Source organism: Cavia porcellus, unplaced genomic scaffold (genome assembly GCF_034190915.1).
Source record: "Cavia porcellus strain 051 isolate PalLab524CR breed Dunkin Hartley unplaced genomic scaffold, mCavPor4.1 scaffold_2, whole genome shotgun sequence".
Classification (NCBI taxonomy): Eukaryota; Metazoa; Chordata; class Mammalia; order Rodentia; family Caviidae; genus Cavia; species Cavia porcellus.
In genome coordinates, this window is record NW_026947485.1 from 91,293,192 (window position 1) to 91,299,191 (window position 6,000).

Sequence of the window (6,000 nt, forward strand, 5' to 3'; positions counted from 1 at the left end):
GCCCACCACCCATACTTAGTAAACCTGTGTTGAATCCATAAATCAATGAATACGCGCACTTTATTCAGAAGGTAATAAAATGGGATCCCCAAATTGACTGACCAGATTTTCTTTTTATCTTGGTAGTTTCCCAATGCAAACACACTATCAACTGAAATAGAGAAAATCGTGATCCCCACAGCAGGAAAAGGAGGACAGTTACCCACGAAGAGTGTTTTTCAGAGACTATCAACCCCATAAAATAAGCCTTGTTTCCTCCAGAGGGCAAAAGACACAATGTCCACATCAGTCAGACCTAAGAGGGAACTGAGAAATCAATGCTCACACGTCTTATACAAACCAAAAGAAAGCAAGGAAGAAACCTGATGCTGCTGGTCTATTCATTTGCCTGGGACCTTGACCTCCACACTAAAGCTCCTGGTTTACTAGCCACGTTGTCTCCATGCACTGACTTCCACGCAGCCCCCCATCCCCACCCAGCCTGTAGAGCCCTGCAAATAAATTCTGACTGCAGTGGTGTCACTGACTTTGCAAAGAAGCAAAACTCTAAAGAGTCACTTTTCCATGCAGGAGAATATTTCCTAATAATTCTGTAACTGGAACTCTGACACACCCCAATATTTCTTATTAGTAATCATGAGGCCCATAAGCAAGTATTTATATATACAACCACCTGTAGGTACAAGCCAAAGCCAAAGCAGAAGTAAAAAAAAAAAAAGGTACCAGGGCACCTTATGATATATAGAGATAGATATGTCCTGAACTCCCTTCAATTACATACCCAAATTGTCACCTATATCTAAAGGAAAAGTGTTTTAACCCTAGCTGGTACTCCCAACCAGCATAATTTTCAGCCGGGAACTCATTCTGGGATTGCTTTATTGCTTTTGTAGTCAACTACATTTTAGCTGAAGTGTTATTTTTTCCATTTTATAATAGCCTACTTTAGTAGGCTACTTTAAAATATAAAGTCCTAAAATTTAATAAACAGATCAAATGCTAAAGAGACACACCTTTTTCATCTTTCTTTTCTTTTATCTCTTTCAAAGTCTTCTTGTTCCTCCAATTTTGAATGAGTGTGTTATGTAGAACACCAGTCCAATAATGGTCATCACAAAACCAGCAAAAGAGAAGCTTACTTTTTCTTTAGTTTATGAACACAGTGAGATCCTTGTTGCAGGGGAGGGGTCTGGTGACATAGTCAACACACTGACCATGAACATCTTGTCCCCAACAGTTAAATCATGGTGCTGGGGAAACTCACTTATCTAAAGAGATGTCTTTCTATTTACTGTTTCAACAGCAGGAAAGCTCTCAGCCTATGAATTACACGTGGTCAGGAGCTGGCACATTGAGAACCATGTACCACCTACATCAGCAAAGGTTAAATGGGCCTGGTCTCTCACCTTTCCATGGAATTCTTAGGTTGGTTAAACTTGTCTCATGGTACTTTTGCCCAGTGTTGTACTGGCATACTGCAGAATGGCTTTTGTTTGGCAGCATATTCAGATTTTGAAGGGAAATGCAGAGAAGAGTGAAGGAAGACAGACCCAGCCTTCTTCCCAGGCTTCTGTGGAATCAACCCTGGGAATCACTGAAATGACAGATGTTGGACACAGATGCCCAAATATCCACTCGATAGCCAAGCTTAATGAGCGAACACAGGAAGAGCAATTAGAGAACTCATTAATTATACTCTAGGTTCATGTCCATTGTTAACTAATCCTTTGTTTGGCTAATGACTTCAGCTTTTTCTTATAATAATTTGTGGTTATCAGTGAATGATAACATCTTCAAATTTCCATAATTGTGTAAAACTCACACTACACGTATGACTCTTCCTTTCTAGTTCTAAAAGGACCCGGAGTAACTTCTAAGGGCACATAAAATACTTCAAGAAAACACAAATTGGGTAGGGGAGGGAATAAACAATAAAAAATAAGAATGGAGCAAAGAATGCGGCTCACATAAGGCTATGAACTACAAAGTCTTATACACTTAAGAGTCTATATGAGAAGTGGGAATAGTTTAGAGAGCTCAGCCAGGATTTTCATCTGAAAAACGCAGACATTTGTGAAAGCTTATTCTTAAACATTCAAAACCACAGGTCTATTCTAATTCAGTAGTTTGCTCTCCGTCTTTCTTTGCCTTGCATAATAGCAGTATATTCCACCGTGCCCTGTGTTTTTAATAGTTTATTATAGAAATAAAACCAAAAATTCCTTCAGGAGATAAAATGATGAAAAAGTGCATTTTGGGCCACTTTGTGAACTCAGGCCAGCATCTGAGAGGAGGGTAATGAGATTCTGCTCCAGTAGCCTTTCGGGCTGTTGCCCCTGCTCTTGAGCTAATTCATGTGCGCTCCTTGGCACACTCTCTTGCTCTCGGCCTTGAGCGATCCCTGTGCTGACAGCAGAGGCTCCTTGCTAGGTACCAAAACTGTTTCAAGATGTTTCCAGCTGAGAAATGGCCACCTGTATCCATTCCAGTTGAGGCTCTAAGTTATCCTACTGCTCAAGGCTTGCTGAGGAAAGTTCAAAAGGTGTTCCTCTGAATCATTCATGCTTTTGCTATCCTTGACCTAAAGCAATCTGGTGGATTTGGGGGTACAGGGGTGTCAAGCTTTTACCTGAAAAAAATTTAAATGTATATGCTCCAATATTCCCATAATGTATGGATTTTTACTGTATTCTAAAGTCAAACTTTATGTTACATACACAATAGCATGAAGTATTATAAAATAAATACAATTTACTGGTAATCTGTTTATTATTTTGATCAAAACAGAGGCCTAGATGTTAAAATATAATTTCACATAAATGTGCAGCACTATCTTGTACATGAATTCATATTTGTTTGCTTATATACAGTAGCAAATAATACAGCTTAATTTGTTCTCACTTGGTTTAAAATGCCTATGCTAGAAAATAATTACAGTAACAGAATTTTATTTACATTATATTAATATGGAAACCTTATTTGTGATTTCAAGACCAGAAAATGCGTCTCCATCTGCAGGGTAAGAAATATGCAAATCAACATCAAAATCAAAGTGAAAAAAACATGTATAATGTGGGTTATTTCACCTTTGCAAGCTGGGAGCTATTAAGTAATGGCTCTCTCCGCTGCCTCCCCATCCCCTTCCATAAAACACGCTGAACGTAGCCCATGTTTTTGAGAAGAATGTGCTCCACTGCCCCTTGAAAACCCTGTTTCATTTAGTGACTTAATGATGGACCATTTGGACTGGAACATCCAATTCCCTTTCATCAATCATGTCTTTCTGGACTTTCGGTGTTACAGCAGTAATTACAAAGCCTTCTCCTCCATGCAACTGCAAAGGAACACCCAGACTGCCGCTCTACTTAGGATTTTCTAGGGACCTGGATCTTCTCCTTCCTTCCACATGAGCAGAACAAGCTGTGGGAAAAGGAGAAAGCCTACCAGAACGAGGAGGTTGGTGACTCAAGGGTTAATCTAGAAAGTCTTGTTACTTGGTGCTGGAAAAGAACATTGTAAGAGATGGCTCTTTATACAATGCAAACCTGAGGAATACAAAATACTGTCAACCATGAAAATAAGATTTAATTTGGAATCACAACACACAGGGTTTTCTCCCACTTTAAATTCTTCTTATTCAATCGTATTTGTTATAAATATTCAATAGAAATGCAGTTTTCCAGGGCTGCAATGGTCTTTAATAAAGCAAGCCATGTGTGGCTTTTCAGCCGAGCATTTTCATGCTTGGTTAACTGTCAGGATGTTCATATTCCTTTCCCCAAAATTATTATTTGTGATTCTGCTTAGGTCTCTGAAAAGCAACTTATTCTCTGGCGACTTGAGGAATCATCTACACATCACAATTCCATCAACATCACAGGCCCGAAGCATTTCAGATGGGATTTAAGGCGAAGGCGGACCTTCCATTTGGACATGGCCAAGCATTCACACATCGTTACAAATCATCTCAGATGGCTGTGAATGCCCGCCTGGAAGTCGAAGGGCTGAGTTCAGTGGAAGCTCTGCTACTTGCTATTGAACTTGCTGTTTAGCACTGGGCAAGTTATTTTCCCAGAACAGACCTAAGGAGTCTGCTCTTTAAAATAGAGAATTGGGTTCATTGGAGGAGCATTCAAATATTGGCAGTGGGCCAAATCCACTCTGCCCTTGTAAATAAAGCTTTATTGAAACATAACGATGGCCATTAGCCTACTATTGTCTATGACTTTAAATGCATAATGGAGCTGTGACAGCTGATTTGGCCTATAAAGCCTAAAATATTTATTATCTGCCCATTAGTAGAATAAACATAGGTCTTCACTTGATGATTTCTTGAGTCCCTTCCAATCCTTTGAATATTCTATAAAATACCTACTTTTTACACACATCAATAATTTCAGTCCCCATCTTTAATAGCTCCTATGAAGTAAACTTCAAGAGAGACATGGGATACATTAACCAACCTTCACTAATAGTTTCATTTTCTTTCTTGATTGGATTTAAATGATATTATCAGTTCATGAAAATATCCAAGGTAAAATTTGGGGGCAAATGTCCCATGATTTGATTAGCATTGGTAAATAGAGCATATTTTTTTTCCTACTAAGAATATTTAAGAAGGAAAAAAAATATATGGCATTGGAGACTTATTGCATTAAGACATCATTTTAACAGATTGTTTAGTTTTGGTAATATAATTTGACATCTAAACATAAGCTGAGAGGGATCTCCCTCAAAACCTTTGATAATATGATTCATTGTCAAATGTTTGTTTTGCCTATCTGGCACTGATTAATTAATTCTTTTTAATATAGCTTGGATTTACTGATTTTGAAAAAGAGAATTATTCTTATTGATGTTGCTAAAATATCCAGGTGGCTTGAATTTCACCAACTAGATAGTTTAATCTAGCACATTTGTGTAGCCCTAATCAAATCTTTACTAACAGATGTGAGAAGCCCAGTACTGGAGCTAATATTTGTGTCTTTATGATAATTAAATTACCTCAATAAGAAAAATAAATGAACAATAATGATCAAACTTTTTCCCTAAATTTATTATCTTATAGACTCTTTTGGTAATAAAATATAAGTTGAAAACTTTTAGTTTAAAAATATATGTTTATTTTTTTCAAGAACTCATCATGGACTGAATTCCTTATAATCAAGCAATCAATCTGAACTTCTTTTATCAAAAGAGAAAAACCTATAACTAAATCATAATTCAAATTTAAATTTTTTCAACTCATTCATTAAAAAGATTGGAATTGCCTTTTGTTTTGGCCAATAGTACAGAAAATATTTTACTGGAGAAAACAAAAGTAGTGTTTTCTAATAGGTAGCAAATACCTTTCTCAGGGTGAATGATTATTTTCACATATAATTAGCTCCTGCTTATGGTGGCCCTGAACTAACGGCATGGCTCAGCGGATTGGCTTTATAATAGTTCTCGCTGAGGTTCTGGTTCCAGGTGACAATGCTCACGGCAGTAACTTCTCATCTAACACAGTTTGTACAAAGGGAGATTTTTAGAAAGCTTACATTCATCGGAGGATTGAAGAGGTTGTTGAAAAGCCAAGCGAAGCCATCTCAGACCAGGCAGGTTCCTAGAAGAAAGGTGGTCAGCAGATGCAGGCAGATGCTGGCCAGGGAGGCCCTGGTGCTGCCCCCACAGGGAGGCCACGATGCAGCTGTGCAGCAGAGCCTGCCGGACAGGGGCTCCGTGTGAACGTGGACACAATGCTCCTCTGTTCCTGTGGCACTGTGCTCTGACCTTGCTGGAGGCAAAGCGGTGTCAGCTGCACTTGGAGGATGGTCAGCTGTGGTGCGAGGGCCAACGCGGCCACTGAGCCCCTCACCGCCCTGTGTGCCTGCAGGTGCGGCCACCTGTATTTGTGTGTTCTACCCTGTTTATTTATTTGCCTGGCTAATCAGCTCAAGATCACATTCCCAAGCTAGATGTGTTCTTTTGTGAGAGAGACAAGTCAAAAGGAAGAAAAAA

The 6,000-nt window shown here is 38.8% G+C and overlaps 2 long non-coding RNA genes across 2 annotated transcripts in view; one reads left to right on the plus strand and one right to left on the minus strand.

The window, feature by feature from the left end:
- LOC106025660 (uncharacterized) overlaps positions 1-4,195 on the plus strand; it is a 26,802-nt gene extending 22,607 nt beyond the window's left edge. Inside the window, exon 2 of the long non-coding RNA XR_001199204.2 lies at positions 3,808-4,195. This is a non-coding gene — a long non-coding RNA (uncharacterized LOC106025660). The remainder of the gene's footprint in view (positions 1-3,807) is intronic.
- LOC134472734 (uncharacterized) overlaps positions 1-5,704 on the minus strand; it is a 15,229-nt gene extending 9,525 nt beyond the window's left edge. The window contains exon 1 of the long non-coding RNA XR_010042668.1: positions 5,541-5,704. This is a non-coding gene — a long non-coding RNA (uncharacterized LOC134472734). The remainder of the gene's footprint in view (positions 1-5,540) is intronic.
- Positions 5,705-6,000: the final 296 nt, after the last annotated feature.